This window comes from Ambystoma mexicanum, chromosome 4p (assembly GCF_040938575.1).
Source record: "Ambystoma mexicanum isolate Mex_15411 chromosome 4p, UKY_AmexF1_1, whole genome shotgun sequence".
Classification (NCBI taxonomy): Eukaryota; Metazoa; Chordata; class Amphibia; order Caudata; family Ambystomatidae; genus Ambystoma; species Ambystoma mexicanum.
Genome location: NC_090927.1, coordinates 1,149,603,506 through 1,149,628,425, shown reverse-complemented (window position 1 = coordinate 1,149,628,425; position 24,920 = coordinate 1,149,603,506). Strand labels below are relative to the sequence as shown.

The 24,920-nt window shown below is 46.4% G+C and overlaps 1 protein-coding gene across 1 annotated transcript in view; it reads left to right on the top strand.

Annotated features, from left to right (window-relative positions):
- AHI1 (Abelson helper integration site 1) overlaps positions 1–24,920 on the top strand; it is a 2,019,384-nt gene that overhangs the window by 1,097,452 nt on the left and 897,012 nt on the right. The gene's annotated exons all lie outside the window — the stretch shown is intronic.

Here is a 24,920-nt window from a genome sequence, read left to right as displayed (position 1 = left end):
GGAATCTTTGCTACAAGTTTAATTTATTTTTATTTCCCTTGCGAGGTGATGTGTTAGGTCTTCAGTTAGCTGAAGGGAAGACTAAGCAATACGAGTTGGACTGCTAGATCATAAGCAAGCTACTCTATAACCAGCACCAGGAGGATATGGAGGGTAGCGGTTGAGGGAGGAACTGCAAACGTTTGCCACAAAAGGCCAATTTGGAGTTTTTGAAGTATAGAGGGCCCAGAATAACTCCATGTGCCTGCACTGTATTTTGCTATTGCCACTCACTTGGCTCCCTAAACATTTAACATATTGTTGAGAGGTATTCTGTTTAGACTAAGAGCCAAGCAAAACATCCCCTATTTGCTAGAACCATTTTAGCAGCTTGTTAGGCCAGATGTTGGTCCCAATTGCATTTATTTTAAATTGCATTCCTAGTCACAGGCAGCACATTGCTCCAATTTTAAGTCTCACAATAATCTTACTTTAGGAGCTGTATCCTTCATATTGATGTGCATTGCGGTCGAATATTTTGATGTTCACCTATACCCCTGACCTTCATAAACTTCCACTTCTTTTTGAATGATGTTCAAAATCCTGACTATGAGTACAGCACTCATCAGCATATGTTAGGTTTGGGACAGGTCTAGGCCTGAAACATGGGACATTCGACGTTGCCGGCTATACAATTTGGATTATCATATAAATAAAACAGGAGTTGGCGCCAGAGCGCACCCTTGACTTACTCCCCTTCCCATTTCAGTGGACCCAGTCAGCTCTCTCTTCTTTATGTATCGCACTTCAGTGCCCGTATTCCAGCGCTTCTTGTGACAGGGTCAGGGATCTGACCCAGTCTATGGGTGATCGTGATCCCTCTCAACCTGGGGCAGGAGGTCAGCCAGGCCGTTTACCACAGCCATTCCTGCCCTAGAGGCGGGCTGAGGGAGTTGGAAGGGACCTCCTCCTATTGGCCTTTTTACAAGTGAAGGCTACCACTGTCAATCACACAATGCCTTCAATACCCCATGCTTGCCAGTCTTTTCAGTTTCAAAAATACTACTCCAAGAAACCTCTGTGATGCAGGATGAATTACCTGACCCATGAAAGAGAGAATTGGCAAGAGAAACCCAGAGTTTGCAGGAGACAGCTTATCATGCGCTGGCAGACACTTCACTGCGAATAATAACTTTAAAGCCAGCAATTTGCCTGTTAAAGGGCCAGCACAGAGCGCCAGCATGCTCACATTTGCAGAAGGGTTGGGCTTAAAGGATCTTTTAAAACCATGCACCACTGGGACCTGGACCCTGTTGGAACACTAGGTAGAGCTGTATGCGATGGGTGTATGAGCAGGTGAGCACTCCAGCCAACGAAAAGTAGGGGGGCGTGGAGGAGTTGGAAAACCAAGAAGAGCAATATAAAGAGGGAAGAAAGGAAAACCTGAATGTAGGTTAACTGCAGGAAAAGGGCATTCAGAGGTTTTATGGGATTCCAGGAGAGACACTTGAGGCAGCCTGAGCGGTCGCCAAGCACGCACAGGTGGAATCGGGGCTTCCATGCACCCCTCTCCTCCACACCAGTCTCTGAAGCTACAAAAACATTGAGGGCGACGTCCAGGTCCACAAGTCCCCCATAGGAGAACGTGCACTCTAAATTCGGAGCATTGACATCCGTTTTTTAAAGACCAGTGTCTGCTTCCTGTGCTTTCCATTAGGTTCTTCCTCCACCTGCCTTACCATCCCTCTTCCTCCCCTCTGCTCCTGAAGATCTGCTCCGAGATATTGCATAGTTGATTGCCTTGAGCGGTGGAACTTTTTCCATCTCAGGATAGGGGCAAGGAGTTCAACTCTCAGATCTTTGCAATTCAAAAGAGCAAGGCGGGCATGTGAGTAGTGTTGGATCTTTCCTTCCTCGCTCATTACCTACCCATAGAGAAATTCAAGATGGTGACACCAGTTCTGATCGCAGAGGGCTTCTGTGTGGGGGACTACCAATGTGCCTCGGGCTTGAAGTATGTGTATCTCCATGTTCCAATTTGGCAGCCACATCAGTTTCTATGCTTTTCGGTTTAGGAGGGGCACTTCCGATACAAAGGCTTGCAATTCGGCCTCATCTCTGCCCCTCAAGTGTTTACAAAATTATGTTAAAACATAATATTATGTAACATAACTTTATGCCTTTGTAGGCCTGCAATTTTATTGCAGGCCTACTAAGGAGCGATAGATGGCATGTTTATCCATTCCTAGAAGGCTGGCTTTTCAGGGCAGAGTCGCCAAAGCAGGCCTCATTCACACTGTCAATCAACAACTCTGACCTTTGTATGTTTCAGGTGAGGCACATTGAGGCAGAAAATCATCCCAACTCCAAAAAGACGCACACATATTCCTTAAGCGATCCAACATTTTCTGAGTCAAGAGTTAATGTCATTGTGTTGGCTTCAGCATCTATTGGGGCTGTTGGTTACTTGCACCTTGTGGGTTCCTTAGGCCAGACTCTAATTACAGCAATTCCAACCTCACCTGGTGGCATGCTGGGAACAGGAGTAGGTTACTCAGTCAGGCAAAATCTCCAGCACATGCTCCCTGAGAGACGATCTGTTCCGGTGGTAGGAGACCAATGTGTGTGCAGAGTATCTCTGGTTCTGCCTTCCCACTTAGTAATAGTGACAACCGATTCATCCCTCTAGGGCTGCGGATGCATGCTGGGGGTTCATTCAGTTCCTAGCCTTTGGTCAACAATGGTCATTTACATTTCTTGTAACTCGAAGCCATTCAATTGGGTCTCTGATAATTCCTGCCACTGATAAGGAGCAATGGTATGTTGATCCGAATGGACAGCCTGACCTCTGTGTTAGATCTGCAAATAGGGGCAGACTTGATCTTCTCACCTGTGCTGGTTGGCAGTGGAGATATAGGAGTGGTCTCTAGCTCAAGCACTCCACAGTGTGGCTTTCAGACTTGGTGCATCCGGCATCCCAAGCACTATTTCACCTGGTGCTGTACAGGCAGATGCTCTTGCAGCAGGAGAGGGCGGTTCTCCACACTCCCTAGTGCTCCCCTCACTCCATCCCACTAATATGACTAGTGTAGTTAGCAACATCGCATCTAAGGCCCAGAAAAGGGGGACAGAGGTGGGGCTTCGGAAGACTGAGCAAGCAAGGCATGATCACACCCCTGACTGCACCCTCATCCATGCTTGTAAATAAAAAGAGGAGCACACGTTTTTGGTGCAAAAGGTTCCTTTGGAGGATGTTCATACAGTATGGCGGAAAGTAGACTCAGGACTTGGGAGTACGGTATTCATTACAGTGATAACTTTTCCTGGGGACCTTTAGTGGGTTGACAAAGGGGGTGTTGATATGTATGGAGGATCCACCTGGCTACCCGTTTTATGGCAGGGAACAGTCACAATAGGAAGCTACATGGACCTCCGTTCCCAAGTCTGACTGAATGTCCCACTAACCACAAAGAAAATGCAAACACACTGATCAATCGACATTCAGCTTTTTGCACAAGATACTTTTGAAACCCACAATGTTACTTTTGCTAAAGGTGCAGCAGTAGAGAATAACTTTATACATGTCAAGAGAAATCATATATTAGCCCAGATTCCTATGCTTGGTACAATGTTGCAAGTTTGAAGTTTTATACTCACAAATTCTCACCAACATGCTTTCTACCGGCAGAGTTTTCCTTTGCAGGAAAGTGTCAATTTTACAGAAGACAAGCATTCCTTTCTGCTGGGGAAGGGAGGGATCAGGATCCTTCCCAGGCAGAACTCTAAAGTAACAGGATAGGGTAAAAGGGTTGCAAAATGGTGGTCAGGCCAGATATATGCTTGGTCCAGTCACTTAAACCCAGAGTAAGGATGGGAAGGCTGTGGGGTAGCCAAACTCCATTTCAGGACACAGGTGCAGATCCTCCCAAGAAGCATAGACCTCGAAGGAACAAACATGCACCCCTGAAAGCCCATAAGCTCAGTCTGGCAGTGTGGGTATTTGGAGTAGGAGCTGGAGACCAGGGATTAGAGGCAGGCATTTGTTTGGAGAAGGTTGAAAAAGAGACAGAGATTGAGCAAGGCCACAGAGTGGAAATCCGTGATTCTGGGCATTCTGGAACTTGGGAGCTGGAGGAGAGTCTCATACCAGACTCCGGAGTCAGAGTTGGAGCCAGCCCTTCATATGGGTGGCATATCAGCCAAATTTGCTCCCTAAAACAGGTACATACTCAAAATAAAATAGGGGCAAATATACTCCCAATGGAAAATGGACACATAGGTGCCCGGCTCCTGCTTCCACGGATCTGTTTGGATCATTGGGAACAAAAAAACAATGCTACAAAACGATGCACTAATATTACTACCTGATCTAAAGAGGAACTTTAAGGAAGAAGAACAAGGTTCAAAGATATATGGATTACAGAAAGATATGTTTTAGAGTGAAAATATATTTTACTGTCCTAAACGAACACCCCCATTGGTAATGGGAATTATACTTTAATCCCTAAACAACCACGTGACTGTCACTTAAACAGGGAGTTAAATGCTCCCAACTAAAAATCTTTTTGGGACTCCTGGTTGGAGAAGGGGCAAGGAGAGTGGTGGCCAAAGAGGGTGAAATGATTAAGGAGCGGGTTGCTCACAGTAGCAAAGAGGTACACAAAGGCGTGAGAAAGGAGATTTTGAAAAGCATGGGTGTGCAAGTAAAGTGGAATGAGGTGCTCATAGGAGCGAGAAAGGGGTTAAGTGGGGTGAAGATGGGAGAGCGTGGAGAAGCTTTAATGGTTGAGATAGTAGCACTGAAAGGGGTGAAGGAGAGGTGAGATTTTAAAGAAACGTGACCATTGTGTCCAAGGGGGCGGAGAGAGAGAGGGAGAGGAGGGAGAGGGGGGAGGAGGGTGGGGATCCTACCATTTCCCTTTCTTTCCCGGTCGTATTTCCCTCATATGTTTACATGTTTTTACCTCCCAGTGTATCCTGTTGCCTGTCGGTATGTAAGACTTCCTATCCCCACATATCGCCTAACCATACTATCTGGAGTTTAGGTATCCTCGAGATCAGAGCAACAAACTTTGCATAATAGCATCATTTAGTGTGGCGGCATACTTTAACAGTACTATGTACCAGTCACCCTACATGTAATCAATTCACTTTCATCCAACCAGGAGCTATATATATATATATATATGCGAGCATATACAAATATATTGTTCTCTTAACCCACTAGGGAAAACCTTTCATTTTTTAGACTATATATATATATATATATGCATTTGAGAATATATAGTGGCAGATTATAGACTATTGTCTCTAATTTAAAACACTGTGTCACCTTTTAAGATACCTTTTATCAAATTCCTATTTGGAAAACAATGTGGTATATTCATGTATTGTATTATATTCCAATATGCTACTTAGAAAGTACAAAGTGTATGTTCGCAAAATGTATTGATGGATTTATGCACTATGTTCCAAGATGGCGATTCCGTGGGAGGAAATGGTAGTAGCCCCTCTCTTACTAACATCATAGTAGGGCTAGTCCTCGCTCTACCATGTTGGAGCCCGAATAGGGTGAAACGCGTAGTCACTTTCTCTGCACTGCCTGCTGCCCTCTTGTCCATGGACACTTGAAAAATAAAGGACTGTTTTGTAGCAGATTTTTCCGTTTGGGACTTGCCTCGTTTTCTACTTTCTAAGTATATATATGTAGATTGGCAAGAGTTGGGCATAGTGCAGAAAGGAGTAAATGAGCCGGAAGAGAGTGTAGCGACTGTAGAGGTGACCGTTAGGGAATGACGCTGCCCAGAGAGGTGGTTATGGAGGGAGAAAGAACTGGAAGAAATTCATAAGGGATAGAGGAATGAAACACAGGAGTACAATTTGGAGAACAACAAAGGTTGGCATTGCAATCCAACGAGGAGAGTGCAGAATAATTGGCTAACCACTTATCCTGCAAAGCTTCCCTGGACAAGGACCTTAGCAGTTTCCAGCCACTCAACCCAGGCTCCTCCTTCACTTGACACAGGACCCTGACGTTTCCACTGTGGCAGACCATCTTGAGAAACGTACAGTGATGTTCTCTGAGAATAACCACATTCCATTCCAGCAAGATCCTGGCACACAGGAGGAGAAAAGAGGAGCTGCCCACTTCACTGACTGAGGGTGTCAAAGAACCCCAGAAGAAGGCAAAAACCAGAGGCACTGAGAATACCAACGATAAGCGAAGCCCAGAACATTGTGAGGCTAGAGGTTAGCTGCTTCAACTTTTCATTTTCTGTGAACTTTGAATTTGTCAAAACCAACAGACTTATATTGACATTTACATTGTACTTTAAGCCTACCTCGTTTGTTCTGGGGAGCCCACACCCGACATTTGCATGCCAGAGGCCTGTGGCTGCCGGAGGAGAAGGATCTCCACATCAATATCCTGGAGATGTGGGCAGTGGTCTGGGCCCTCAAGTGTTTCCTTCCGACCCGGAAGGGCAAGGTGGTGAGGATCTTCACGGACAACACCACCATAATGTTCTACATCAGGAAACAGGGAGGCACCCGATCTCCAGCGCTCTCCAAAGAGGCGCATTACTTGTGGCACGGGGCCGTTGGACAAGAGATGTTCCTCATCCCCTTTCACCTAGCGGGAGTCAAGAACACCATCGCTGACTCCCTCAGCGGGGAGTTGCGCTCCTGCCACGAGTGGGATCTTCGGCAGGAACAGGTGGCTCACATCTTCATCAAGTTTGGCAGGCCCCAGATTGATCTGTTTGCGACAGCGGTGAACTCCAAATGCCAGAAATTCGCCAGCAAGTTCCACCAGATGAGGAGCATGGGGACACGTTCTCTTTTCTGTCGGAAGGCCTGTTTCTGTACGTGTTTCCTCCGTTTGCCTCTTCTGCTGTGAGTCATCGGTCAACTCAAACAGTGCTGATGCAGAATGATACGTGTCGCCCCGGCATGGCCGAGGCAGATTTGGTACCTGGACCATCTCAGCCTATCAGCATCACCTTCGGTTAAGCTGCCAGTGGTCGCAGATCTGCTCACCAGAGGAGGCACAATCCTACACCACGACCGAGGATCACTGAACCTGAGGGCTTGTCTCCTGCAGCCATAGAGTTTGGAGGATAGGAGTTGCTGGTGGACTGCAAGGAGGTGCTTGTCAAGTCCAGAGTGTCGTCAACTCTTAAATTCTACGGTCACAAGTGGAAGCATGTTGCTACGTTGTGCCGGTCACAAAAGATCATCCCTCTGAGGGTCACGGCCCCGCAGACCCTTCCATACTTGTTGTCCTTGGCCAAGGCGGCGCTGGCATATGCCTCTATCAAGTGCATCTGGTGGCTATCCTCCGCTACACCTGGTCTCCTGCAAGATCATCTTTTTTGTCCCATCGTCTCGTCGAGGAGTTCCTCAAAGGACTGTTTAGATCTTTCCCGCCAGTGAACGCTCCCGCCACGGTGTGGGAACTCAACATGATGATGGCGAGGCTCATGGGAGCCCCATTCGAGCCTATGCAGCAGGCCCCTCTCAAGTTTCTCTCATAGAAAACCGCTTTCCTTGTGGCCATCACCTCTGCCAGGAGGGTGGGTGAGATACAGGCCCTATCCTGCAAACAGCCATATCCAACTTTCCACGAATCGAGGGTGGTGCTGCGGATGCACCCCTCCTTCATGCCAAAGGTTCCATCGGAATTCCTCCTCAACGAACCTTGGTGTTACCTGTGTTTTTTCCAAAGCCTTCTTCACCGGCTGAAAGGGCCTTTCACTTGCTGGACGTTGCTCGTGCCCTGAATTTCAATGTGGCATGCACAAAGAGTTTTTTGAAAACTTCTCAACTGTTTGTGAACTTTGGTCCTGTGAACCATGGGAAGACCTTCTCCAAGGTTTCCATCTCCAGGTGGCTCTCCTGCTGTATCACACACTGTCATCGGTTGGCCAACCGACTGCTGCCCAGACGTCCGAGAGCCAATTCCACCAGAGCGATCGCTGCAACGACAGCGTTCCCATCTGGTGTGCCCCTGCAGATATACATCTGCAGGGCTGCTACGTGGAGGTCTATGCACACCTTCACAAGGTTCTACTGCGTCGACAGGGATTCCAAAAAGGAGTGCAGGGTCAGCCAAGCAGTGCTACGCAAACTGTTTGCTTGAGGTGAGTCTGTTCCAGAGGTAAGCGTTTGCTTCTGTTGAGCCTTGCCACCTCCTGTGGTTGTGTAATGTGGTACTGCTATGTATTCCTTATTCATGAGCATGTGAATCCATACCAGACTCTCCATGCTGGAGAAGGAACAAGTTATTTACCTGTAACTATTATTGTTCTGCATTGCTCTGGCATGGATTCACAACTCTCCTTCCTACCCCAATGCTGCTCTTCTTGGTTATTCTGCCACTGTGCGTGCTTACCAAATCTGAAGATGGCTGTCAGAGGAGGGTATAGGGAGAGGGCAGGTATTGGCTGAGTGCAGTATGACCCAGGGTGCAGTGATTGGTTTAGAGGAGAAATACAGTTTGTAAGTAAAAGTGAAACAGTTTTTACTTTTACCGAGGATTCCTGGCTTGATGATAGGGAATATTCACGAGCATGTGAATCCATGCCAGACCCATGCTGGAGAACAATAGTTACAGGTAAGTAACTTGTTCGTTTCTCCTTGTAACTTATCGTTCAGTGCACCTTTTTAACCAACACTTAATGGAATACTGCTTCTACTACTCAGTCATAATAATCCATTCCTTGGTGTTTACTAGTAGTTGCTACAAAAGTGAATGCTGCAACAGCAACACCCTTTTGCAGTGATCTTCAAACTGTGGGACTGGCCCCGCTGGGGGACCCAAGGTTTGTCCGGGGGTTGCGATGGTGAATATCTTTTAAAAAGGGATTACAGTGGTTGTTTTTAATAGAATATATGAGTAGTTATAGTTTGTGGGGGTAAGAGGGGCCCTAAACAAAATATTGTCAATAATGCATATCAACTTTGCCTTGACACTGAATAAACAGTTTATTGCCCAGTAGACCAACTGTACCATTTAGCAACAATTTCACGAGTCACACCTTGATGCTAGTAGTCTAGTAGCCCATGCCTGGGAATTGCGAAGATTCGTTAAATAGCGTCACTTTTCCCCAGGGGGAGACCCTTTCCATGAGGCTAGGGAGCTGCGGCCGCTAACCTATAGCCCCCCTAGAGGTGGAAATATGCGGGAGGATCTCATGGAGAGGATCTCCCTTTCGCGGGACAAGGACAAAAGGTGAGGAACCGGCCCCTTTAAAGCCCGACCCCATAAGGTATTGACTTCACCTAGATCTCCTTTAGCTGCGTTCATATCAGAAACTGTGTTTTTGTACAAGACCAGATAATCCTAATATGATAAGTACCGGGACCAGAATGAACCGGTGAACGCTACAGTTAGGTGAGGAAAACTAGCTGTGGTCAATGAAACTGACGTCACGCTAGGGCAGATCCCGCTATATCAACACGTCGGAAACAAACGACGAAGCAAGAGAGCAAGGGAGCAAGGGTGAGAGGAAACCACAGAGGAAGACATTGAGGCAGAGATGAAGGCTGAAATCCAGAGAGAGGCCAAGAGGTCAGCAGCAGGGAGAATCGAGCGACTCGGGAGAAAGACGTTGAGGGTGTGGTTCAAGGGAATGCACAGGGACCTGTTGTAGGCTGACTAAGTGTTGGTAGCAGTAGAAGCAGAAGTAGAAGTAGAGACTGCAGAAGGGTCCATACAACGCCCCCGAAAGAAACAAATCTCATTGGTGAGATGTGCGGAAAGCATCATACTATTTGGCTAGGAACCGGCCCAAAGGAAGGATGGAAAGTGTATTACGGTGGCGTGATCTGTAGTGGGTAGATGACACTCACCTCATCTGCTGTGAAATAATTCTGTCTGCAAAAGCGAAACCCTGCCTCACGAAACATTATTCAAGGGTTTATCTTCTCGGATGTGGACAGAAGATCTGAAACCCTTGAAGGAGTTTCCGGGGGTATCATTGACAAGGATAGATTTATACGAGGACGTTTGAGAAGAATCGTTGGCAAAGAAGTAACAGCCCAAAAGATGTGCCAACCGAAAATCATCCTACCCACACCCCAGAATCATCTCTGGGCTGGCCCTGAAACCAAAAGCAAATCATAACCTTTCAAAGGGACATTTCGAATTTGCTATTGGTCAACACCAGACCACGTCAAAAGTTCAGCCCTTTTGAATACCAGGGGTTAATGTTCATTTTGTAAACGAAGAAAGAATATCGTGCTTGTCTTTGTCCTCCTTTTGTGAAAGGCGGAAGCAGCGGATGAAGTAGTGAATAATTTTGTAGCACAGTTCCTCGAGTAGTGCCATAAGAGGGCGCCATAAGAGGGCGTGCTGAAGAGTCGAGAGGGACTCTGTGACTATTTTCATTGTCCCAGTGGGGACAGTGTAAAGAGGACAAAGAAAGCAAAATCTGTTGAGACTTCCTTGAAGGAATTATAAGTTGAAAACTATAAGGAGCATTGGGGATCCAGCTTGGAGACGATCCTGTGGAACTCGTGTTGTTTGTTTTGAGAAGCTTGGAACTTAAATGGAACTTTTACTTTGAGAAGACTTTGCGTCCTTGGGACACTCTGCATCCAGGAGGAGGGAGTCATTATCCTGGGTCACAATCAGTACCTGAACTTTATTATTGGAACCTGAACTTTATTATTGGTTACTGTAGCAACAGGGATACTGTAGGATCTTATGGACTGGGATGGTGCCTTTTGATTTGGACTTTCACAGACTTGTTGACGAGTCCCCGATTTTCTTTAGTTTAGGTATGGAAACTCCAGAGAGTTAACAGATAGGTTTATCATTTACTCTAAATAAGTCTATAACAGTCTTCACAGTACCGTTTGGTCGTCTCTTCATATCTTGTGACACAGAATATATGAAAACCCCAGTTCAAGTGACTTAGAAATCACTGACCTGTTTGTGACACTCCTTGCATCCCCATTTCTCCTTAGACATTTTTCCTGATTCTTACTGTTTTGTGGCCTTTTGGTATGTGAAAGTAATTGATCTTTTTCTTGAATTTAGTCATAAACTACATTAAAAGTGTTACCCGGCACCCATGGTTCACAAATAACAAATGTTGATTTTGTGGGTTGTATAGAGCTTGAAAAACTGAACAAAAGGTAAGTACAACATAGTGTCCTGGCTTTCTGTTCTGATTATCAGTAGTTTATCATCGGTACTTTATCATCCGGAAGCTTGGATATCTAGCATTTTATTAACCAAAATGGTAATGAGTCCACAATGAGAGTTGCTGATTGATATAACAATCCGGTTAATGGGAGTCCCGGATAACACGAATTGCACAGTAATTTGGTTATATATTTAAAAAAAAAATAATTGTGACTCTCCAGTCCCTCGTCCACAAACAATTCCTAACTGGTTTATACAAAACTTTTCTGCAATCTATCATCAGGTATGTCCTTCCAAGGTGTTGTATATTGTTTTCTAATAACTGCACAGGGACTTTTAAATGCATCACGTGATTCTGTATGGTCATCAACTACAGGATGTACTAGTTTTGGACTGTCTAGCAATTCAATTTTTGCAATAATTTTAGTAATGTGTTTTTATTCCAGAATTCGTGATGTATGCTGTTATATATATTATTTAATGTATAGCATTAATCTTTGTTTAGCGTTCGTTTCACTGATTTTCTCACTAATGGTTCTTCGGGTCCAGTGCTAACTTAAAGGTCACCCTATAACCCCCTGTAAATTATTTTCTGTATGCCTGTAAATTTGCTTCCAGTAGATACCTTCCTCCTGCATGAACTTCATCTTTACATATTGTCCAGTCACAGACTGGATGCTCACATTTTTTCACAGCCGCAGTGGTATGTGGTAGCAGCTTTGCAACACTTCCATCACTGCGTCAATGGCACGGATATTAACTACTCTATCACAGATCCCCTCTGTCCTATCTTTGTGGTACACACCTTCTGTTCCATATTGAAGGTGGTTCAGTATCTCAGACCTGTGCCCACATTTTCCTCAACCCATCTGACCCTCAAACATTCTTCTGGTTCAATCATTAAACATAGGGTAATGGTCAATTAGGTTTTCTTCTCTGCCCCAAGATGTTTGATGCCTGGGGCGTAACAGTGTTTTTCTCAGGACGCCTTGTTCTCCTCACTGCCAATGCCATCTTTCAGCTGCCTAGGTAGATGCCCATGTTGCTGGACCTGGCTGTTGGGACTTGCAGGCTCCTTTTTTGCAAATGTGTTCACATAAAAAAAGCAGGTTCAGCCCCTGATCAAGCAAAGCTTCTTTACATGCCCTTTGGTGGGATGCACCTTTGGGAACAAAAAGACTTGTTGAGAGAAAAAGGGAAAGTTGTGGGGCTGAAATTTTTCCTATTTCTTAAGGGGGGTCCTCTTTTTGACCCATATCCTTTTGTTGAAACTATAATTCCCCAAGAAAGAGAACCAACAGTATAAGTCGCAACATCAACAAACTGGCAATATTTTACCCAGTGAACGGAAAAGGCTTGGGACATAAATCTATCATTGCTATGCTCCATGATGGGACCTGCCACCCCCAAAACATTTTTTTTCCTATTTGCTTTCTTCACACAGTAACAGTGGCCAACACCATTCAGTTTGGTTTTGTTCCATGAGTGAAAGGTGATTACTTCAGACCAATGGGATGTGGGAAGTCAGACTCCGGAGACAGACAAGAGGTCATGTTTGCAATGTGACGTTTATCACACCAATAGAAATATAGCCTGTCCTTTTCCCTAATCTCTAAGGTAAGGTGTTATTTGCCCTATCTCTAATGAAAATAACAAAAGGGTGCAAGTCGGGATGTCTTGCGACAAAACTGTCCTCCGTCCAAACCTAGTCTACCCTAAGTTCTGTCCCTTACCACTAAAATGACTTACATAAATGTAACCTGAAAGGTTTAAAAAAGATCTCTCACCCTGGATGTGATAGCTGGTTTCTGACCCCCATCCCCCACCCCATGCCCCTGCCCCAATTGTCTCTCTGGCTTTTGCCAGGCCACCCACCTAAGGTTTGCGTGTTTCTCTGTCCATCTTGGGCTACTGATTCTCTCACCAAGCCTGTGGATATTGTTTCTTTCTCCCCCTCTTGTAGAATCACTTCTCACGTTCCGCGTTGAGACCTCATACCACCTTGCGGTTCTGTTTCTTCTACCCTGCCTTGGGAACCTGTTACTCTCCCCCCTCCCTGGGGTTTGTGATTTCTCACCCCACCTTGGGTTTTCCTCTCTCCCACCCCTAGTGGGCTTTAGCCTGGTTTCTTGCCCTACTCCCTGTGACAACCGCGTACCTTGTTTGCTGTAGTGGTATTCCTTCGGAGGGCCGGTCCCCTCGGCTGGCGCAGCACCGCGGTCTGAAATCCTGCTCGGTTCTCTGCATCTGTTTGTTGTTTGGCATATCTCTGCCGGTCTTCACTGGTTTGTCAGCACCGGAAACAGTGAGCACCAGTTTCCCACATCTGGATGCTTTGCCTCCCCTTCCTTCATCCTGCTCTGCACCATGTCGGAGAAAGCAGCATTCTGCAGGCTTTGTGGATCAGCAGCGTAGCAGGCCTCCTGTGTTTGGCTGCTCATGTCTGCGCCTCCCAGGAGGACGTCTCCTCTGGCGGTTGACTCCTCAAGAAGTCCTTCACATGAGGCTCGCTACGTGGAACTTCCTTCACCTACAATTGACTATGTCGGACTTCCTAACTCTGTGTCTGGCTCTGCAGGAGTTTCTCTCAGTCTTGTTGCTCGTCCTGCTCTTTATGATTCTGGCTGAGCTGAGATTGGGCAGCCTGTTGATTTTCCGGGTTTGCATGACACTGGATTTCTTAAAGGGTCAGAAACCACACACATATATAAGAAATGCTGTTTACATGGGATAAATGCTTGATCTTCTTTAAATCTGTTAAGCAAACCAAACAAATTCGAACCTTTTAAAAAAATTGCAAGAATAAAGGCAATTATACTTAGACGCGAAACAATTGAGTGCTAAAATTAAATGAACACCAAATGAAAAAAATAATGAAAATATAACGGGCACAATCAAATGAGTAAATGATTTTTAAATAAGTGCAGTCAGTCATACAAAGATAAACCGTTTTTTTAGAAAAACATTAAAAAAATACATGATCATAATCCAATGAATGAGAAATAAATTGCTGCATGTGCTTCATAACAGTCTTTGGTATCGTAACACATTATTAGCCAATGAAGCAATCCAATCAATTGAAGTGTGAAGTTCAAGTGAAAGAAAAGTGACTGCAGTACCAGAGTTTTCTGAACCCTCACGCGCCGTACAGAAGCTCCCACCCAGAAAGAAATGTACCCAATTTCTTCTTGGCTCTGTCTAGTGCTCGGGTGGAGTTTAATTATCTTCCTATACTCTATGATAAGACCCTGAGGAGGATGTGCCAAATTAAGCCTTTTGCATTGAGACAAGTGTTACTGACTTCTCTTGTGATTTTACTGCCTATTAAGTATCACACATGTTAAGGTGATTGGATCTCCTCATTGGCTAATAACGAGAAGATTTCAAAGACTGTGTTACAATACCAAAGACTGCGTTGTGAAGCACATGAAGCAATTTCCTCTAAGGGGTACTTTCCCACAGTGGGATCTCAAGTGCCCTGTCCCCTAGGGGGAGGGGGTGTTGCGCCTAGCGGGCATTCCCCCAGTCCAAAAGGTGTGGATCACCCTTGGGAAGAAGGGACGAATTCCCTGGATTTGTCACAGAGTCCTTCAAGTTTCTTCAAAGTTCTTTTTTATCTCTGGTGCGCCTGCCCTGCCTGTGCTTACTACCCTCGAAACAAGCGCTCCAAAGGAACATTCGATTCCAAAATGTCTGTCCGCACACTGATCCTTGTCTTTCCTATCAGAGCAGGTAGCCTAAAGGAATTCCCTTCCATGGGAACCGCATATGGATAGAAGGCAAACATGGCAAACATGACCCCTCAAGTTCATGGATAAGTCCATGAATGGAAGGCCTTCCATGTCAAAGAGTATTTCATCCTCCTCTTAATCAGAATTGACTTTCAAAGTGGGCCAGGTCTTATTGTTAAAAAAAAAAAAAAAACCTTGGGTCAGATTCCCGTTCCTTACATTTGGAGGTTGATGCTGTAAAAATGGCAACTCCTCCAACCTATTCCCTTGACTCTAGCAAGTGTTTCTTCTCAATGAAACTTTATATCAACTTTATTTATTTATTTATTTTGCATTTTTTTTAAAGCGCTCACACAGCCCGGGGGCATCGAGGTCACTGTTACAGGAGTTTTTGTCTTAGTTGCATATTTATAACGCCCTTAAACACGCAGAGGTTTCTAAGTGCGGACCCGGGGATCGAACCTGTGTTGCTTCGTGTCGTCTTGCTTCCAAGGCGAGCACGTTGCCGCGGAGCTATCCTCCCGGGACACTTTAAACATTGGGATTGTTGCCAAAGGTTTCTGTAAGAAGATAATGAGCAGTATTTGGAGGAAGAGAAATCGCTCCTGGAATAGTACCTCCTTTTCCTTTTCTCCCAGTACAGGCCCAGCTGGGTGATGTGTCGCACCTAGAGAGGCATCTCTATGAGATTCACATAGAATTTCTAGAGGTCATCTATAAATCCAGCCATATTTTTTAAATGTATCATAACCATCCACGACACTCAAGGTGTTTCTGGCCATAGAGAGAAAGAGAGAGAGAAAGAGAGAGAGAAAGACATTTCCGACATCACTTTATACATTGCATAGATTGACCTCTCATCGGCATTCAACGGAGTAACCTGAGAAATACTGTGGAGGAAGCTGGTGGATTGGAAAGCTCCATATACTATAATTGAAATATTTATTTCAGTTCACACTGATAGAAAGATAAAGGTCCAATTAGACTGGAGAGGTCGGATGGCAAATGCAGTAGACTCCAAACGCGGTCTTCACCAAGGCTGTGTTCTGGCTCCAGCACTTTAATATATATATATCCAACATAGGTGAATTCATAAATAGGGCTATGGTCCTTACGCCTTGTATATGAGCACTTGTCTTGCAGTATTTGGCATACGCAGACCACTTCAGCCAGTCTCCTATGGCTTACAGCACAGTCTAGACACTTGCCACATATATGAGGGAACATAAATTAAAAATTAATACACAGCAATCTAAAACAATGATATGCTCAAACAAGAGGAAGAAGATGAAATCCAAATGGAGGCTAAATAGGGAAGCAATGGAGATCCTAGACTAATATGTTTAGCTGGACTCTAGAATGTATAATCATTCCCAGGTGGGCACTCACTTTGCTAAACTTAAATGTAAGTGCAGGGTGTTTAGTGCCCAAATGAAAATGATAAACAATAGATTTGGTTGTTTTTTCCTATTATCCATAATCGAGTTCTATAAAGCGAAGGTAACTCCTACACTTCTTTGCAATGCAGAGACACTGTTCAATATGAAATAACTTGAGTGACAAAAACTGGAAGCGCTAATCTTGCGAAGGGTACTTAGCCTCCCAAAGTGCATCCCGTCAGCGATCATAAGGTACGAACAAGGCCTCCTCTCCCTGGCAAGCACCATTAAATGAAGGACTTTGGCGTTCTCTATAAAAATGTGTGTCTCTCTCCTAGAAAGTCAGTATGTATGAATTTAAATTTTAAAATGAAGGAGAAATGATGCACTCTCCTCAACAGCTGGGTGATTGCGAACGTCTCCTGACAAATATAAATAAAAAAGGGAGACTTTGATCCTCCAGCCCCTTAAAGTAAAGAAAACCCTTTGCGACTAGGATGCCATAAACATCGATGCCCATTACAATAATTTAGCCTAGGAAGCGAAGCGTCTTAACACACTCCAGGCATACATTATAACATTCCACAACCTGAAATGGAGCTCTAGCTTCCTCAGATTGAGAGTGAACTTACTGCTGCCAATGGAATTTGTGGGAGCTAATCTGGATATACCTAGAGAAGAGCGAAGATGTTGATTATGCATTGATTTCCAACTATGATGCAGGCTGAACGCTTAGAAGAAACTTTGTCTTCTCTATTTATCAAGATAAACTGTACTAACTTATTATGATATTATCTGTGATATAGTGCATAACTATTAAAAATTGTGTAAAGTTTGTATATTAAACCAAAAACACATAATAAAAAAGAATATTCCTCAGGATATTCATGGCAACCATCAAGCTGGGTTTAGCTTTGATGGATCGCCAAAGATGCTTAAAGAGCGCCAGAACCGCTGCGCCATCCGTTCACCTTTCGACCCCACTAAGTTCTCTTGGATTGTGCAAAAGTAGGATATATGGTCCCCACTATGGGAGGAAATGCCCTAGCCTGGGTAACCCCTCTTTTGCGAAAGCTCAGAATCCAGTCCTAGATAGGTATCCAGCCTTTATCACTGCAATGGGGGCGATGTTTGAAAGATCTAAAATAGCTTATAAGCTGAAGAGAAGCTTCTTGACTTTACACAATGAACACTTGATACCTTGACCGATGCAACAAAGTTTCGCCAACTGACAGACATGCTTCACCCTTGTTCCGAAAGAGGATTTTTAAATGAGCTTGAGGGTGAGCTTGCTCTTGTTGCACGTCCAGACTTCCCGGACTTGGTCATTATGGTCCTGCAGCTCGGCTACTAGCTCCAAGAGCGGAAGTCTGAATGTAAGAAGCATTGGTCTCCCAGGATGGGTCCTCAATCTACGAATCTGGCAACCAAACCAGAACCAGATTACTCTGAACCTATCTGAATAGGTGTAGTCTGAGGTCCCCTAACACAGGACGAAAGAAAATGTCAACAGCCACAGGGCCTCTGTATGTGCTGCAGGGGTCAATGCCATCTGGTCAAAGAATGTCCTGTAGTCCTGGGACATTGACAAGTAAATGCTCTCTCCCCTTCCTAAGTGGGTGTCATGATGCCTACCCCCGGAGCACCAGGCCAGGCCCAGCACCCCCGGAAGCAGGCATCATGCCCTCGGGTAAAAGCCCAGCAGCCCCTTATAGGGGCTCCTTGGACTCAGTCCTGGCGCCTTTGGCGCCAGGTTCATGTTGGACATCAGTCCTGGCGCCATAGGCGCCAGGCTCATAAAGGGAGGTGTTTTGTGCACTTACCTGATGCAGACCATGCTGCACGCTTCAGGCCTCCCTGAGACCTGAAAGGGACTATTTTTTCATAGGGACTATTTTTTCACTCGGGCGTGGCCAGGGAAGGATACATACCTAGTTGGGGAAGGATACATACCTGGGACTTCTTTGGAGGCTATTTAAGCCACGCCCAGACAGCAGCTCATGCTTCGCGTTGTTCTGCTTCCTGCAGCTTAACGCTCACCGTGTCTGCTCCTGCTCCTGGATTCCAGCCACGCCCGTCTCGAACCTGGAAGACCTGCAAGGAAGGAAGAGAAGAGAAAGGTGAAAACCAAGGACTATTTCAAACTTCTTACCTGCATCCGGAATCTTCTCGCCAGCATCCCTGAAGAAAGACTTCCATTTAAAAGCATCGCGTTGCTCGCTGCAGCGCCACGCTTCACTCACCTGTCCTCGAGACATCTCCCGGCTCCATCACGGCTGTCAGCATCGGACGCCATATCTCTGCACCTAGGGGAGAGAGGAAGAAACAAAAGGTGAGCAGAAGGAACACAGAAGGAAAGCCTGATTAACAGCCATAATACTTACCGGCTTTTCTTCCACATTTCGGGTCGGCGCCGCCCCATTGGCAGGTACCGTACCCCGGCCCCTATGGGGAAAGGACAAGAGACATTTCTGGGGAATGATAAGGACATTTAGAGGGATCGCCCTCATCACTACTCACCTCGGCAGTTTAACCCCTCGACGCATCGCCTTCATTCTGCACCTGAAATAAAGGACAGATCACAGGTTAGAAAGACAACATAAAGGGGGCCTCACTTGAACTTTGAACTTTCATACTTACGGCGCATCGCTCAGGAAAGTCAAGTGGATTTTGTCAGCGCCATTCTGAAAACCAGTGAAGTAACTGGACGAACACGCGCCCCTGCACCAGAAGCAGGATGGAGAGTTCATCCTTCCAAACCATAAGGTGAGCTTAAACCGGGGTTTGGAGGAAGTTAGAGAGGAACAAAGGGGGAAGGGGGGAGCTAGCACACTATTCTGCAGACTGTTAATCCCCTTTCTCATCTGCAGAAGGATATTCCTACGGGCCAGGCAAGCACGATTTGGAGGTCCTGTCCAATCGGAGTTCCGGGTCCTGCGCATCACGCTAGAAGAGGCCACAGCAATCCAGACTAGACCAGCGCCCCCGTGGGAACCAGGTGAGCGTTACAGTGGGACCTTTGCTCGGGAGAATAACAAGGATCCCACTCTGCATCCTCCATATAAGGAGAAGGTACCTGCATCCTAATCCGCCACCCCCTGTGTTCCCATTTTATCTCCTCCCTTCTTGATCCATTGTGTACCGTTTTTTGACATTGTGTTGATCCACTACATTCCTTCATCAAGGCTTCAATTGTGCTCAATGGTATGGAATTTGTGTTGATCCCTACGGTTTTGACATTGTGTTGTTCCCCACAGTCTGTGGCGATACATAGCATTGCTTGTATTCTTCACCTCCAGGTTCCTGTTGAGCTCGCTGCCTTGTTTTTGGTTCTGTATTACATCTAGTTTGTTACTTCTAGGTTCCCTGTTGTGCCCTGTGCTTTGTTTGTGGTTTCATATTGCATTTGTATTCTCTACTTCGAATGGATTGTGTCCTCCCACATAGTCCTCATCTTAGATAGCTACATCCTTACCTTCAGCTTTACTGCTTTGGACATTTTTTCTCTCTCCACCAGAGGGCACTACACTCAAGGCTGCGGCATCGATGTCCCTCGGCAGCATCCGTCGAGTGCCGACGTCATCCGCTGTATAAATGCCTTGAGCGCGCCCGATGGCATCAGTTCAGTTTTTCCGTTAGCTTCGCTTCAGATTGATATGAACGGTGCTTCAGTTCGAATGATAATGTCGTCTTCATCTAATCCTTCCACACCAAAGACTGGATTTAAGAAATGCCAGAAATGTGGGAGAAAGATGTCGCTGACTGACCCCCATCGGAATTGCCTCTGGTGCCTTGGTTCCGACCACTGTATAGATGACTGCGGTTCTTGTCAGTCGATGACACATAAGGCCTTAAAAGAACAAAGAGGTAAACTGGCGATGGGGGAGGAATCCTTGAAGTTTTCTTCGAGGGGGAGAAAGAACTCGGCTGAGTCTTCGGTAAAACGTCATAAAAAATCTAGGTTGAGGAGTAGATCTAGGAAGTCCTCTTCTTCGTCCTCTAAAAAGTTGAAAAAAAAGATGACGCCGGTCTCCCTCTTCCTCGACGTCGTCTGAGGAGGTTATAACATGTCTGTCGAGACATGACTCTCCAAGAAAGTGGGAAGCTTTCAGAGCATCTATGTTAAAAAAATGTGAGACTGCGGCCCAGACCCCCTCAAAAATGTTTAACGAAGACCATGCCCCTGCTCCCAAAAAAAGTGACGGGAAGATCCAAGATGAGAAAATCTGACAAAAAATTGTCGAGGGTGTCATCCAGGGAGTCTTCCCAGACACCTCATAGAAAAGACCTACCGATGCATAAATCGGAGGTAGAACTCAAGAAAATGACGTCAGACTCTCATACGTCATCAAAGTCCTCGTCTAGAACGTCCTCGAAGCCTCTATCGAAGGCTGTCGAGCACAAGGTGTCGATGACCGAACCTAAAAAGGTTACATCAAGTGCACAATCGACGGTATCGAAGGCTCCTTCGATGGTGCCGATGGTCTCGACAACTCCTTCGACGGCATCGACGATTCCTTCAAAGGCATTGAAAACTACCTCGACAATATCGAAGGTAGTGGCTACAACATCGACGCTTTTGTCGACGTCTACGCCCATTCCAATGGTAAAATTGACACCAATGTTAAAACCTTTACCACCTGAAAAGGTGTTTCACCCAGAAAGTAGACATGATTTTTTAGGACCATGTCATCTATATATGAAGGAGAGTCATCAGCAGAAGAATAGGTTTCACCTGCTGGTGTTAAATTTGGTACAAGACAAGTTCCTGAGGAGTTAGTTGATCCTCAATCTAAGATGCAAGATCTATATGATTGCTTGCAATCAGCAAGTGGTCTGGATACTTCTCCAGAATATGAATTTGAAAAACCTGACCCAGCAGAACATGCTGATGCGGGTTATAGAAAATTGATGAACAGGGTAACAGAATTCATGGGATGGGGTAGAAATTCACCTGTCTATCAAGATGATGACATGACTGGCATCCTTTCAGGAGGACCGCAGCAAGACCCCATACTTCCTTTTCATGTAGCCTTACAAAGGAAGGATAATACTGCATGGGAAATCCCTGAAACGATTCTGGCAGTAAATAAGAAATATGTGTCAAAATATAGACCCTGTCCTTCAGATCTAGGATATTTAAGTAAGCATCCTTCGAAGGGATTGTGTCCTCCGACGTATTCCTTATCTTTTGCTGGCCTAGGAAATGTTTTCACTGTAGAGGGTGCTGCGCATCGATGTCCGCCGAGTTGATGTCCCTCGACAGTCACCGTATCGGCGCCGACATCACCATGCCCATAAATAGCCACGCGCGGCGTCCGTTGCTCAGTTCTGTTTTTCCGCGCTTCGTGGGGCCTCGGAATATCGTTGCTCAGTTCAGTCAGATAAAACCTCTTATATTTACTCGAAATACCAACTGGTTCTCGATGGCTTCTTCATCGGAACCGACGACGCCGCGGTCCGGCTTAAAAAAAATGTCGAGACTGCGGTAAGAAAATGTCGATAACAGATCCACACAGGATCTGCTTGTGGTGCTTTGGAGTCGAGCACCATTGTTCGGAGTGTAAGGACTGCATGTCCATGACGGCGAAAGCCTTGAAACAGCGCAAGGGGAAGCCAGAGAGAGGTAAGTCAGTCAAAACCTCCTCGAAAGTTTCTTCGGTCGAGGCATTCGTCTCCTCGCCGTCGAAAGCATTCCCATTCTAGGGCTCGAAGTAGCTCCCACCATTCGTCGAGCTCTAGACACTCAAAGAAGAGACGTCGAAGATCCCCTTCCTCGTCATCTTTCTGTTTCCCCAGAAAGGGTCTCCTGCCCCACAAAACATAGCTCTCAGGCTGAGTGGGAGGAATTCAGGAAGAAAATGCTAAGCGTCTTCGAGAAAGCGGCCTCGACCCCCTCGAAGACAGCTGAGGGTGATACCCCGGGTGAAAAACCCAAAAAATCGAACCGCCGCGAGTCGCTGCACCTGGCGAAAGAGTCCACCGGAGAGAGCCACGGGCCATCGGGTAAGAAGGCACCCTTCGACGCATGGATCGGCGCCATTGGCGCCGTTGCCGAAGGGTTCTTCGCATCGGTGGATCGAATCGACGCCATTGTTGACGCTGACATCGACGCTGATGAAAGAGAAAATCACAGCTACTTCACAGCCAACGGTGATACCAAGAGCCTCCGGCACGCGCCGAGACCATCGTTGACATCCTCGAGTAGGATCCCGATCCTCTCGAGTTCTTCGAGGCCTCTTCCAGTTTTCTCGACACCTTTCTCGGCGCCTTCGAAGCCTGTCACATCAGCGTCAACGACATCGACGTTTTCTCGACCAATAATGCCTGGTGGTTCAAGCGGCAACTTCATCAATCAGCAGATCCGCTTACCCTACTGTCCCACAGGATAGAGATGACAAAAGGTACGATTCTATGGCAAAAAATCTTTTCTGCTTGTAGTATGGCGTTGAAGTCCATCAACGCCACCTGTACGCTCGCCAGGTTCAGTCACACACTGTGGGAGTGTGCTTCATCAGCGGCTGACTGCATACCGGAAGGAGAGGAAAGGGAAGCCTTCCTTAACATCATTAAAGATGTCAAAGATGCCAGGTGCGAGTCACTTCAAACTGGCATCGATTCCGCTGACAGTATCAGCAGGGTCATGGCGGCAAGTACGACAATCCACAGGCATTGTGGTTGCGAAAGTCTGGCTTTGCTCCAGATGTACAGGCCAGACTTTTGAATATGCCCTTTGACGGCTCTTCTTTATTCGGTAAAAAGGCTGATGACAGTCTGGAAAAGTTTCAGACATCTAAAGCAGCGGCAAAATCTTTAGGAGCTGCAATCCGCCAAACTCCTTTTCGCTCCTCGGGAACCTCTGGGAGAGGAAAGTCCTTTCGCTATTATTCCGCATTCGGGAAAGGCAGAGGACAGCCGGCTCAAAGAGGCCAAAGGAGATCCACCCGAGGTGGACGGGTCAAAAGTACTAAAGCCTCAGCAGAAGTAGGTGCCTCTTTACCCTTGGCATCTGCATCAGCCACCCCCAAACCACTCTGAGGTCTTTCCACACAAAACACCTGTAGGGGGCAGGTTAACTCACCATCTGACGGAATGGCAGGCTATTACGTCAGATGCTTGGGCATTGGAGACAGTTGCCCAGGGTTACTGCCTACCCTTTCTACACATCCCTCAGAGTCATCCACCGGGGCACAGCTCTCTAAAAGTTCCAGATCCGCTCCTCTTGCAGGAGATTATAGACCTGCTAGAGAAAGGTGCCATAGAACCGGTACCTGTAGCAGACAGGAACAAGGGCTTGTACACCCCCTACTTTCTCATACCAAAGAAGGACGGAGGACTGAGACCCATCCTGGACTTATGAGAATTGAACAAGTTCCTCAGGAAGGACAAGTTGAAGATGGTAACACTCTCTCAGATCCTTCAGGCCCTCCAGCTCCAGGACTGACTGGTATCTCTGGACCTTCAGGATGCTTATTTCCATGTGCCAATTCATCTCAAACACAGGAAATACCTGAGATTCGCAATTGGCGACTCTCATTATCAATTACGAGTTCTGCCATTTGGGCTGACCTCCGCCCCGAGGGTCTTCACCAAGCTAATGTCGGTAGTGGCTGCGAGTCTAAGGAGGGAAGGGATCCACGTCTACCCCTACCTGGACGATTGGCTGATCAGGACTGTATCTTCGGAACAAGCTAAGATCCAGCTAGATTATGTCTGCCACTTCCTTCACAAACTGGGCTTCTCCCTCAATTTAAAGAAGTCACAGATGATACCATCACAGAGACTCCAGTTCATCGGAGCGGTCCTGGACACCTCCCTGGGAAAAGCCTCGCCACCAGAGGTGAGTGCTCAAGATATTCTGCAGATGGTCAACAAGTTTCAAAATGCCCAACGTCTCCCAGCCTTTGACTTTTTGAGGTTGCTAGGCCTCATGGCATCCTGCATCTTCCTTGTGCCAGAGGCTCGCCTGAGAATGAGATCTCTTCAGTGGGCACTGAGAACTCAATGGTCGCAATTCTCAGGGAAAATAACAGATCTTCTCCGGATTCCGGACAAGGTAGCCCACGACCTTCAATGGTGGGCCTATTCAGAGAACATCTTGAAAGGAGAACTATTTTGGCAACCATGGCCGGAGATAACAGTAGTCACAGACGCCTCACTCACGGGGTGGGGAGCCCATGCCAACGACTTGACCATCAGCGGTCGTTGGTCTCCATCGGAGTCCAGACTACACATCAACCTATTAGAGCTGAGAGCGATCAGACTACCGCTGAAAGCTTTCCTGCCATCAGTACAGGGGAGGAATGTCCTGATAATGACGGACAACACGGTGGCCATGCACTACCTCAACAAAAGAGGAGGCGTAGGGTCACTGCCACTGTGCAGAGAGGCAATGCAGCTCTGGTTTCGGGCAATTCAGGAAGGAATCTCTATATCGGCAGTCCACCTAGCCGGAGAGAAGAACTTGACAGCGGACGCTCTGAGCAGGCAGAGCACGGTCTCCTGTGAGTGGGAGCTAGCTCAGGAAGTCCTTCAAGAGATCTTCGCCCTTTGGGGAACCCCTCAGGTGGATCTGTTCGCCACCAGCACCAACAGGAAGTGTGATCTGTTCTGTTCAAGGGAATTTCCCCTGAGAGGAGCTCTAGGGGACGCGTTCGTAGTGGACTGGGAGTTCCCACT